This window comes from Pinus tabuliformis, chromosome 8, assembly GCF_031772625.1.
Source record: "Pinus tabuliformis cultivar Carrire ecotype Pingquan chromosome 8, CPIR1, whole genome shotgun sequence".
NCBI classification, from domain to species: domain Eukaryota; kingdom Viridiplantae; phylum Streptophyta; class Pinopsida; order Pinales; family Pinaceae; genus Pinus; species Pinus tabuliformis.
The window spans coordinates 2,061,563,383-2,061,577,278 of record NC_142294.1 but is presented as its reverse complement, the minus strand read 5'-3'; positions in this window follow the sequence as shown (position 1 = coordinate 2,061,577,278).

Sequence of the window (13,896 nt, the reverse complement as noted above, 5' to 3'; positions counted from 1 at the left end):
TGGTTTTCTGAAATTTCTAGAACTTTCAAAGTAAGAAGATTTATAGGAATAATAATTACATAAGTTATAAAGTAAACAACATTTCTCTAGAATCATAATCACTTACCTAGTCTATTTATTCAACTACTTTACCCTTTATAGTGATAAAAATACAAATGTCTTCTTCAGTGAATACTAAGAATTTAAATAGATATAGCAGGTGTCTTTCCACATATTAGTTTTTTGGTTTTTTACTCATTTATCACAGATAGAGCCTTCGCTGTTAGCAGGCGTTAATAGCCTTGACAGGGTTATCTTTTGACCAACAATGATCATTGTCACATCTGAAGCAATTTTCAAAATTCAAAATGATATTCACTGCTTCCAATCTCATTTGGATTTTGTCTTTTTTTTTTGTTTCTTAAAAGACATTCTCTAGGCTTGGTAACCTAATAATGACAATGCCACTAACTGGTTGTAACTAAATTGAGCAAGTTGGCTCTTAATGAGACCCCTTGCCCTTTGATTGATTAGATCATTGGTTATTACCCTGTTTTGGTATGCAGTTTTGGTAATATCAGTTTAATTATTTCCCTATGATCATGGTAAACAAGCTCATAATGAGACTTATTATCTTCTAAGTATTTTATATTTTAGAATTACCCTCTAAAAAAAAAGAACATTTTATCAGATGGGGTGAATCATTGGTTCATTTAAGAGTTTTGGATGAAAATGATAGAGTTTTAAGATACCAATCTGCAGAAAATCCTTACTAGGTTAAAGATTCTTTTCTTGACTGATAACATCACATCTATACTTTGTAAGGTAAGAGTTTGTTCATAGAATAAATATTTTAGCAAGATCAATTTTTTCCAAAGAAATCAAGATCACTCTAATACTAAAATGTCCTAATTATTGTCTGCATTCAAGTTGCTACCCTCCCTACTAAAAACTCTGAGAAAGAAGCTTACGTCCTAATTATTGCTTTAAGTTTTCCTACTGATAGAAGCGAAAAATCAAAAATATTATCAAAGATTTTATTTTGAAAAACCAAAAGTAAATACTACTTAACTTTTATTTTCCTAAGAATTCTAAAGGGAATATGATACAAAATCTAAAGAGGTTATCTTCTAGGAAAAGTATTTCTTGAGAATTTTCCCATTCACTAGCAAGGAATCTGTCCTTCCTGATAAGTCTTGTAAAAGAAATGTTGATTGACCAATTTTATTAATGACTTGGAAAGAGCCAAGCCATAGTCTTTGGAATTTGGTATGTTTACCTTTTTCCTCGTGTGTTTTGTCCCATTTCAAAACCAGATCACCTACTTCAAAAGTTTTGTGACTGGCAGAGGTTGTATCAAAAGAGGCTTTGACTAATTGCTGATGATGGAAGTGGGTTTCTTTAGCCTTTCCTCGTTCTTCCTCTAGTTTAAGAATCTGGAATTGCCTTTCTTGCAGGGAGGAGGAAGGGTTTTCATTGATGAATTGCACTAGGGCGAGAGATGGAATTGTTATGTTTGTGGGGAGAACAACTTCTTTTCCATAAACTAAAGTAAAAGGAGAAGAACCAATGGAGGCCTTCTGTGTAATTATGTCTGGCCAAAGAGTAAATGTCAATGCTTTGTGTCAATTCCTATGATTTTGGTCAATAGTCCTTTTGATGATTCTGATGAGGCTTTTGTTTGTCGATTTTGGTCAATAGTCATTTTGATGATTCTGATGAGGCTTTTGTTTGTGTATGGGAGGATTTTAGCTCTCGCTCCTATCCTATGAAGGAAAGAACAGGAAACATCTTTGAATTGGAGCCCCGATGGTCTTATTGAGTCAGTTGTTTCTCTTGTGATAGTAATCTTGGGACGCACGTCATCAAGCCTATTGTATATCACCTCCCGAATTGTTGCACCTTCATCAGCGCTGCAGACCGTATCAGAGAGTATAAGAGACATTTTTGTAAGCTCGGACTCTGCAATGCTTGGCTTTTTTTGTTTCTGCATCACCTTCCGCAATGACATATATTGTGTAGCTTGCCTAAAATGGACGAAATATATCAGCGCAAACAATATTGGGTGATTAAGGCTTAAAGCTTTGTGAAAAGACTTGAATCATGAGAGGATTTCAATAAGATATTCAACATTAACTAGCCATAACCTGCTAAATCATTACCTCTCCTCGGGCTGCTAGATATTAATTAGTAAATTACCTGTCAAATTGTTCATAATTATATTTAAAACACAGTTACTTCCCACGCGTGTTGCCTGATTCGCGCATCGCAATTTTTTAAACAATGTTATATAATGTTACATATTCATAATGTGAAATGCGATTTGCGATTTCTTAAGGGGTTTGATGGATATATCGTAGCGGGAGGATCGATCGCATATCACAATTTCTTTAAAGTGTTTATAATCATCACGAAAAAAAAAAAAAAAAAATTGCGATCTGCAATGGGATCCTAAACTTGAATGGTTCCAAGAGTTTTTTCAAGGCGATTTCTTAGAGTTAAGATTTATTTTCTAAAGACTAAAAAATAAAGAAGGGTCCCCATTTATATGTCTAGCATTAGCCTTTATTATACATAAATGGGAGGGTTGTTTCATAGTACAACAGCTGGTTTGGCCTCTGGAAGCCCTGAATGGTTTGTTTGATGTGTATTATGAGATCCCACATTCATGCTTCGAATATGGCACGGGGGTGACTGGATGAACATATATTTGACTCAACGATGTCTAAGGTCAGGTGGTTTGAGAAATTCTTGAACCTGGTTGGCCTTTGCATCATTAATATGAAGTTATTTCTCCTTGTTATTTTATTGTGTAAATGTATTGGCTTATATGTGGATTCCTGGTTGAGGTATCCTTGATACTTTTATTCTTATTATGTTGGTTATCAGCATGTATTATGACAGTGGTTATGTATGCCTCTCATCATGTTTTTACTTATAAATGAATGAACAATGTATCGATGGTCTAATAAATGAAATGGAAGCTAATGTGTTGAGGCATCAATGCTTCTTAGTGATTCTCAGATAAGTATGAGACCCCTATGCTCAGAACTATTGTTTAAGCTTGTAGAATACATATTTGTGACATGTTTGATGAAATGTATGTCATGTCTCGTAAGGGTCCAGTCTAGTCCTTGTTCAAGTAATTGCCTCTGTATCATTGTCTTGTTGTATAAATTCATTTCTGAACTTGTTATTGAGTTATGGTCAGTGACCTGGGCTCCGGGCCTGAAAACGTGGCATAAATCTTACAGTCACAAGCACGGGTCTGAGGAGAAAATTCCCTAGACGCATGCATACCCATGCTGTGGGAGCGTCTGGAGCCTCCTAGACGCATGTTTGTCCATATCAAGGGAGCATCTGAGGTTTTAATGGTCTAAAAACTCAGTTGGACCCAGGGATTGGTTACCTGAGTGGTTGGGATGGCTCCTGGTAGTTGTGTTATTGATGTGAAAGCTCTGCATGGTGTATTTCCCTCAGTTCCACTTCCTTAACTGACACATAGGGAGTCGAATCATATCATAGTAACTTCTCGTCACATGTTTACCCCGGTTGTTCGGTTACTTGAGTAGACGTGGGAGGAGGGTATTACAGATTGATATTAGAGCACGGTTCACCCCTCGAACTAGATGGGTTGTGTGTTGGTCATGCATTCATGTCGATTGCATATGTGTTTCTTGTGTTGTAAAACCATGTGCATGTTGCATTGTATGGTATGGGTTATGGCTGCAGTGAGGTCACCATGGGAAGTTGATGGTGTTGTTGTGGAGTGTGTCCTCATGAGTGTATGGTTGATTATGCATTGTTTTTACACGTTAGTATTCACATGTGGTCAAGTGCACAATGATGTGGTGGTTGTTGTCACGCATGAGGTCATGGTATGTGTCATTGATATGGTCATGCATCGATGATTGGACTCTAACTAGAATGATGGTTATATGCTTATATGTTTGTGTTATATTTCTCTATGTTGTCATGATTATGTTATACATGTATTACGTTGATTTTTTGATCTTGAAAACAAGGTATCATCCCCGATAAAAACACCTTAAATTTCAGAGTGGAGTCGCCAGAGCAAAATCTTGCAGCAAAAACTAATGTTCCAGATCCTTGTTTTCTCTCAAAGATCCGATTTAAGCAATTAAGTCATTGGGGAAATATATCCTTCATTCCCCGACAACAAAAGCAAAATTTTATCACAAAGAAAACCATGGTTGTGGGAAAAACTATAAGGTAACCTCTAACCACTTATGGATTGAAGCTAACCCTTCAATCTGGAGGGGAATCTCTCCTCAAACTCAACTACCATAGTCACAACAGTAGCAGGTCTATTAAAATATGTATCGATTAATGTGAAAAATTTTGATGTTGGTTGGAATCTAGAGAAAAAAACCACACCATTGGGCAATGGAATCTAATTTGGCTTAAATTGCAAGATCACACTAAAACATTCAGCAATGGCAAGGTAGCTAAGAAAATCTGAACCATTGATTTGTCGTGATGAAACGCAGAATGTAAGAAAAGCAGTGCAGTGAGAAGGAGCATCAAACAAATGAATTCCAACACCAGCATTAGAAAGATGAATGCAAACAATTAAATCTATGAACAGAGCATCACAATGAATGAATTTTGTTTATTATCTCTATTTTAATCATTAGAAGATGACACATGATAGCAAGAATAAGCACAATGGAGAAAACATATTCAGATCACTTAGCACATGAATCTTTGTTGTAGCTTTTAGTTCTCTTTATTAAAAATATCCCAAAATATACAGAGCACAATAATTTCTTCAACAAAAATAAAACCCTTCTTCATTCTAAAGAATATGTCTTTATAGAAAAATTACAAACTAAAAGCAGGTTTCTAGTATTTACTTAATTACAAATTTCTAAATATAAAGAGTGTATATTGAATACATGAACTATAATACGAAAACTCAAACATATTTGTATTAAAACTATAACAATCTGTTAAAATATTGGCTAGAAATTGGGTTCAAAATTGTTCACTAATATCTTGCCTATCCTCCTAGAATTTGTGCCTCGTCCTCATGCTAAAAATAGTATCTGTTATGCAACTCCTCCTTTCGAGATTACCTGATCTACCAACGCTGACCAATCCATTGATACTCTTTCAAAATTGAATAAGGGTCAGGGTCTCTGACGGGCTGGTTGTCAGCGCTTTTATAAAAATTGATACAAAATTGCGTTGACACTAAAACTGTCAGCGCTTATCATGATTTCATAGTGCAAATTGTTGACACTGAAACTATCAGCACTCGTCAAAATTTAACCTTGCAAATTGCTGACGTGCTAATTATCGACCTTCAGTCAAAATTCCATCTAAAAAGTTGGTAATCAAAATTGTGTTGTGAAAATAACTAGTTGAGTGTGCTCGTTGCCTCCAGTAAGATGTCTACATTAGTTTTTCTTTGTTTCTTAGTCCTCTAGGCCTCTGCATTAACCTTATTCATTGAACCTTCGGCCTTCTTGGGTTTCTTTGAGCTTGTGGACTCCTCCCTATTTAATCAAGTCTTTCTGGGGGCTTTGTTATGAAACCAGCTCACAAAAAGATAGAAAAGATAGATGAACGCCTTAGAAATAAGCCTTTTCGAGGGGGCAACCTCCTTTACATTACACAAATGAACAATTCTTCAATGATTCAAATGACAAAACCTCCTTTCTATATATAGGAGTCTAAGGGGTCATAATATAACCAAGCCGACCTAACAATAATAATATAAAGGCGCAAAAATAACAATAGAGGGATTCTATGGGGCATAGTAATAACAATATGGGGACAATAGGGGCACAACAATATTAATAAGGGATATAACTACAATATTAATGGGGGCATCACTAGTATTATAGGGACCTAACAGGTTTTGTATACATCAATGACCTCATTTGCTAACTCAGGGTTTTGTTTCAGTTTAATCTTCAATCTTAGTTTATTCCCCAGTCTTGTATGAGGCCTTTTTCCACCTTTGAACATTTCAACTAAGGTGGGTTCTTTATTAGTTTGTGATTGCTATATCTCGGGCTCAATCATCTTGCCCTTACCCTTCATTGTTTGTTTACTAACTTATGTTTCTGTAGGTATAGGTACACTAAGAGAAGGGGCATCTTTTGTTTTTCTCAAACTCTCACTCTTCCTTGTATAAACCTTTGGAAACTCGAGAACTAAAGGAGGAACCTGTTTTAATTTTTACCAAATCCTGGTTTGCATTGATGGGTCCCCTGTTCTAGGTCTTGGGGTTGTTTATTTTTCTTTTTTGCTTCCTTTCTTTCTATCCCTTTTTGGTTTTATAGTTTCTTCAAACCCTCCCTAAAACAGAAAATGTTCCCAAGTCCTACCTACTTTTCTCAAGTGGTTTTCAATCAATAGTTTTATCAAACTTTTATGATATATGAAATGAGAAGAGGCATTGGGTCTTTCCCTAACCCTAGCAGACATGTGCTTCAAACTCATCAACAAAAAATAGGAAGTGTTCATCTTGCCCTAACCTGACCTGCTATGTGGGAAAGAAACCAGAAGTGGTACAAATTCACTCGGTTGAAGCGTCCCTCGCATGTGAAGTAACACTGTGTGATACACAGGAGACAATGTCATTCGTCCTTCAACCAGGACCTCTAAATTTTTGAACGTTAGTTCCTCTCCTTAAATTCATCCTTCAGGAAAAATGGCACATCAATTCCGGCCAAAACATGACTCTTGAAGGCTCTTTCTCCATCTGCAAGTAGGCTTGTCACTTCTGCAATTACCTCCTCGTTGACAGGAAAGGAGATTCCCCCAACATTAGCTTGTTGACCATCAAAACCCTCCGCAAAAGCTCTGGCAACTCCATCATGATAACCTGTGCAGCGAAAGAAAAATTGATCTCACCCTGCCTCTCGAAAACATTGATGAATGACTTGGTATATTTCAAGCAAGTTCGGACCTTTAAGCTCTCCTCGGTGTAGTTTTTCGCTCTTTCCCATAGCTCTCATGTGAAAATTCTATCACTGCAGCAATTGATTTACTTTTCCTATGTATTTCATCATAAGTTATTCATGAAATTACTTCAACAAACATTAAAATAAATACTACTGCGGATATCACATTGTAATGCAAAAATAAAAATATGCACACATTGACACAGTTATTTTGGACTAATGTCTCCGGAAAAACCCAATGTGGGAAAGTGGGTGCAGCAAGGGAGGATTTTATTATTCAGCAATTTTCTTGTACAACAGGGTGCCAAACTGGCTTACCCACAGATAGACAAACTTCCAGCACTTTCCTAAACCCAGCATAGGCCCTACTGACCTCTGCTATAGCCTAAAACCCTCTACGTCAGCATGAAACCCTATGTGTCAGCGTGAAACCCTCTGTGTCAGCCCACTGAGGCTCTGCGCAGCCTCTCTGGGATTCTGTGTCACTCCTCTGTGTGGATGATGCAGGCCCTTCTGGCCCTCGCGGTCTCTGCTGCCTATGCGTGGCTTCCTCTGGTTCTGTGTCTGCCTCTTCTGTGCTGATCTCCCGTCTCTCTGTTCCGTACTTGCTGCCTCCTGACTGCTCTCCAAACCACTGGTTCAATTTCTCTGCAAACCCCACTCCAGAAATTGAACTGACTAGTCTCCTTCAGTGTTCTCCAAGTGCCCCTCAAGCCTCCTCTTATACTTTTTTTGTTGACATCTCAACGGCTAAGATTAAGTCCCTATTCAACGGCTAAGATTAGATCTAGCTTGATCCATGTCTTTTGGACCATTCTAACACATATTCATACTAATACACATTAATATTTTATTTTCCCTAAGTTTAGACTTAGGGACTCTATTAAAAATATTAATATCCCCTGATCTGTTTAGAATCTACCCAAACCCTTTCTGCGTATTGGAAATCTCATATGCCCCAACCTCTCCACCAAATTTCGTGGCTAGAGCACATCTGATGCTACTCCAAATCAACACTCCCTCTTAATGAGGACTGTGCTCTAGCAATACTCCTCACTGAATATTACTCTAATCATCCGGCATCAGTACCTGTGCTGATGCTAGGACTCCCTGCCCAACATCCTCTGCACTACGACATCCTATACTGTTGCCCATGGTTCTGCCACTGCCACTATTGCATCTGTACGACAGCTCCCTCTACATCCGTGTTGCTGCTAGTTCTTTCTCCCACCAATGCATCTGCACTGCACCTTCCTCTACATCTGTGTTGTTGTTGGTCCTTTCTCCCAACACTGCATCTGCACTACAACTCCCTCTGCATTTGTGTTGTTGTTGGTCTTTTCTCCCAACACTGCATCTACACTGCAACTCCCTCTTCATTTGTGCTGCTACCACACTACTTTTGAAAGGGTTTCTTTACCATCCCCATCTTTTCCCTGAAGTAGTCAAATTTTGACTTTCCAAGGGCCTTGGTGAGGATATCTGCGACTTGTTACCCTGTAGGAGTGTAGCTCAACTGTACAACTATACGTTGGTCACAATCTTTGACAAAGTGACATCGGATATCAATATGCTTTGACCTATCATGAAATATTGGATTCTCAGAGAGTTTGATGCAACTCTGATTATCACACATGATCCTAGTCGCTTCCATATTTCTTCTGAATAGGTTTACCAACAGTTTTCTAAGCCATATGGCCTCACATGAATTTGTGCTTGCTGCCATATATTTTGCCTCAAACAAGCTCAAAGCCACAGACTTCTGTTTCCTACTGCACTTGGAGGTTATTTCTGATCCAATGTTGAAACAGTACCCAAAGGTACTTTTCCGATCCACTGAACTTCCTGCCCAATCTGCATCAGTAAATCCACTCAATCTGATATCCTTCCCCTTCTTGTTCAAGAGCCCATAATCAATTGTTCCTTGTAAATACCTGAAAACGTGCTTCGCTGCTGCCCAGTGAGCCCTCTTTGGTTCCACCATGAACTGACTGAGGGTGTTGACAGCGTAGCAAATATCTAGCCTGGTATTGACTAATACATCAGGGACCCTATGAGTGGTCGATATAGGGTGGGATCGACGTCCTTGTCTTCGGATGCATCAATATTCTTCCAATGGTGATCATTGGCGTAGCCATAGGTCTACAGTCTCCCATCCCAAACCTTTTCAGAATTTTTGTAGCATACCTTCTTTGCCCAAGGAAGATTTCTCCTTTCTGCTACCAAACTTCCAACCCTAGAAAATAGTGCATTCGTCCCAGATCCTTCATATCGAACTCTGTAGCTAGATTCTTCTTGCAGTCTTTAATGAGTCTAGATGAACCTGTCAAGAAGAGATCATCCACATATAATACTAAGATAAGTGGCTCGCTCTCTACGACTAGATAGTAGAGATTCAGATCTGCGTCACTCTTGACAAACCCCATCTTCTGCAAGTAGCCATCTATTTGACCATACCACGCTCGTGGTGTCTGCTTCAGCCCATACAAGGCTTTCCTCAGTATGCATACATGAGACTTCTTCTCATGAGTTTCAAAGCCCTTTGGTTGTTCAATGTATACTTCTTTTCTATTAACCCGTTCGGAAATGTTGACTTGATATCCATCTGATGGATCTCCCATCCCATCTGGGCCGCAAGAGATATCACGGTCCTCATAGTATACCGGGCTACCAGGGCGAAGGTTTTCTCATAGTCAATCCCTTCCTTTGAGCATACCCCTTAGCCACAAACCTAGCCTTGTATTTTTCAATATTGTCGTCTGCAGCATATTTGATCTTGGAGATCCATCTTGAACCTACCACAAATCTGTCTTGAGGCCTTGACACCACCTCCCAGACATCGTTTACCATTATGGAGTTATACTCCTCCACCATCGCATCTAGCCAGACCTGATGCTGAGTTGCCTCCTTGACGCTGGCAGGCTCTCCATCCTGAGCTACTAACGCCTGATACATGTCTAGTTGTTTTCGCTCCCTTTTACTATTCCTTGGCTCTCCGATGAAGTTCTCTGCATCACGCAGAATCTGACAAAGCTCCCTGCTGGTTCTTCCTCTGCTAACAGGTGCTTCTGTTTGCTCCTCTTCCTCATCTTGAGAATCTTCCTGATCTGAGGAAGAATTCTTCACTTTCGTTGGTTGAAGAGGCATGACCAACGGATCCTCTTTCGACTTCTCCTTGGAAGGCATTTCGCGAGATCTTCTGAAAGCTTTGTCCTCCATGAACTTTACATCTCGTTATACTACTACCTTCCTGCTCCCTGGAAGATAAAACCTGTATGCCTTAGCGTTCTCGCTATATCCTGCTAGATACCCCTTTTTGCAGTCTGATCCAGCTTCTTCCCCTTTTTTTCGAGTATGCGACAATATGCCAAACTCCCAAATATCTTGAAATGACTGACTTCAAGTGTTTCCCAGTGAAGACTTTCTCTGGAGTAATCTTTCCCAATGCCCGATGACGAGTCCTGTTTTGAACATAGACAATTGTGTTGCATGTTTCTACCCACAAGAATTTTGGCATATCCTAATCATACAACATGGCCCTAGCTACTTCTACAATAGTCCTGTTTTTCCTTCCTGCGACCCCATTCTGCTCCGGATTGTAGGGAGTTGTCCATTCTCTTCTGATGCCCTCCTTAGCGCAATAATCAGTGAAGTCCTTATCGACATATTCTCCCCCATTATCTGAGCACAAGACTTTGATTTTTTTATCTGTCAAATTCTCCACTAGAGCCTTGAACTCCTTGAATCGACAGAAAACCTCATCCTTGGTTTTCAAAATATAGATCCAAGTTTTCCTCGAGTAGTCATCAATGAAGGTAAAGAAATACTCGGCACCATTGAGAGCTTTGCCGGACATAGGTCCGCAAATATCCGAGTGTATCAATCCTAGTACACTCTTGGCCCTATGGTTACTCCTAGGAAATGTCGCCTTGGCATACTTTCCTAGAGCGCATCCCCTGCATACATCATCTCATTCTGTACTCAAACCCGGAACTCCTGTTACAGTGCTCCTGAGAACTCTCAGAGCTCCATGGTGCAAGTGACCCATCCTTCTATGCCATATTTCGTTCAAGTCTATCCCCATGACTGCCTATTAGTGACATTGGAGATTCTAGTTGTAATATGTACAACCGATTACTTTTGATCTCGATCTGCACTTTCCTTTTCCAACTCGGGGGTTTGACATATACCTTTTCCTTGATGAAGTAGACGTCTAGCCCTTGCCTTATGGTTGTGACACGGAAAGTAATTTCATCCCCAATCCTGGCACATGCAGCACATTTGTGGCATGGAACCACTCTCCTGATTCTGTCTAAAAAACTATGGTACCCTTTCCTACTGGAGTACACTTTGCATTGTTCCCCATGGTGATCTGAAAGTTCATCTTCTCTTCTCGATATTCTGAGAAACACTCCCTGATTCTCGTCATATGCCACGAGGTTCCACCGTTTATATACCATACTTCTGATGATGCAGCACTAGTCATGCACGTCACTTCTTCTTCCAACCTGGAAGCCAACATAGAGAAATCGAAATCTCTCTCTCTTGTGCAATCTTCTGAAAATCTGCATGAGTCCCCTGAGGTGGATGCCTCTGCATCGTGGTCTCGACCCATAACTTATTTTCCCTTTTTGTCTCTGATTACTTGCTCTGATACCATGTGAAAATTATATCACTGCAACAACTGATTTACTTTTCCTACTTATTTCATCATAAGTTATTCATGAAATTACTTCGACAAACATTAAAATAACTACTACTATAGATATCACATCTTAATGCAAAAACAAAAATATGCACACATTGACACAGTTATTTTGGACTAATGTCCCCGAAAAAACCCAATGTGGGAAAATCGGTGCAGCAAGGGAAGATTTTATTATTCAACAATTTTCTTGTACAATAGAATGTCAAACTGGCTTACCCACAGATAGACAAACTTCCAACACTTTCCTAAACCCAGCGTAGGCCCTACTAACCTCTGCGTCAGCCTACTGAGGCTCTGCGCAACCTCTTTGGGCTTCTACGTCACTCCTGCAGCATCTGCGTGGATGATGCATGTCCTTCTAGCTCTGCGCAGTCTCTGTTGCCTCTGCGTGGCTTCCTCTGGTTCTGTGTCTCCCTCTTTTGTGCTGATCTCCCGTCTCTTTGTTCCGTACTCTCTGCCTCCTGACTGCTCTCCAGACCACTAGTTCAATTTCTCAGCAAACCCCACTCCAGAAATTGAACTGACTGGTCCCCCTCAATGTGTTCTCCAAGTGCCCCTCAAGCCTCCTTTTATACTTTTTATGTTGACATCTCAACGGCCGAGATTAAGTCCCTAATCAACGGCTAAGATTAGATCTAGCTTGATCCATGTCTTTTGAACCATTCTAACACAGATTCATATTAATACACATTAATAATTTATTTTCCCTAAGTTTAGACTTAGGGACTCCATTAAAAATATTAATTATTTTAATATCTCCTGCACTGTTAGAATCTGTCCAAACCCTTTTTGGGTATTGGAGATCTCATGGGCCTCAACCTCTCCACCAAATTTCATGGCTAGAGCACCTCTGATGCTACCCCAAATCAACATCTCACTTCGAACAGTAGCATGGGAAACGGGAGTGGGATTCGGTCTGAGGTTTTTGGGATAATTTAACAATTTGTCCTCCTTTAGGATAAAACATACAACTGGTTAATCATTCATATACAGGTTTTACCATTTGAAGCAAATTATTTCACGTGGCCACTGATAAATCATATAAAGAACCTGACGGGGAATTACAAAAAACCTTAATGTGCAATCATGATTTTTTAACCGAATATTACCTCTTAGCAAAGGACCCCAAAAACCCATCACGTCACATCATTTAACTTGTCAGCGCTCGCTCGATAGATGATTGTTCATTCACTAATGTGTGCCCCATCAACACATTATTTTGGACACAAAACAAAATTTGAAATTTTCATTTGTCGTTGACACTCCCTCTGTTCACGTTTAACTGACCATTTTTGTGAATATGTGTTGCTACTTTGAATGTCGACACATTTATATTTTCAGAATTTACAATAACGCTAAATTATATTTGTCAACGATTTAACTCTGTTTTTTACAACTCGACGCTGACACTGAAACTGTGAGCACTTCAAAATTATTTTTTTACAGATCAACGCTGACACTGAAACTGTCAGTGCTTTAAAACTATTGACTAAAATTGTGATAACAAATGGTAAGCTCAAGCTATCATAACAAAAAAATATGTAGATAAACTACTCGAAATCCAATGAGTGATGTGAAACCTATAAATATCTCTTTAGTTTTCCATTTTAAGTTTTCCTCAAGTTTATGTCCTAGTAGTGAGAAGAAAAAGATTAAATATCTAATTTACCATATGCTAGTGCAGTAGAAAGTTTGATGTATGCAATAGTATATACTAATCTAGATATTTCACATATGATTGGTGTTATCAATAGATATATGGAAAATCCAAATAGATAGCATTGAAAAGTTATGAAATGGGCATCTTGGTATCTTAAATGCACAAGTCATTATTGCATCACCTTCAATGGTGTAGTAATTATGTGTATGATTATGTTCATTCAAATTTTGCAAGTGACTTGGACAAGAAGAGATCTACTTCAAGTTATGGCTTTGTTATTGTAGGGGGTTCCATTAGTTGCATGTCCAATCTTCAAGAAATAGTTGTTTTATCTGCCACTGACAAAATAGATCAGTCTCACATGCATGCAAAGAGGCAATTAGGTTAAGAAATACTTTGGGTGAGTTTGGAATAATGTAAGACAATGTGAATATACACCATGATAGTCAAAGTGTTATCTATTTGGCTATTATTCCAACTTATCATAGTAAGACAAATCATATCGATATTAAATACCATTTTGAAAGACAAGTTATTGACAAAGGTGGAGTAACTTTTTAAAAGTCCATACTCAAGAAAATTGTGTACACATCTTTACAAACCATTTTTGG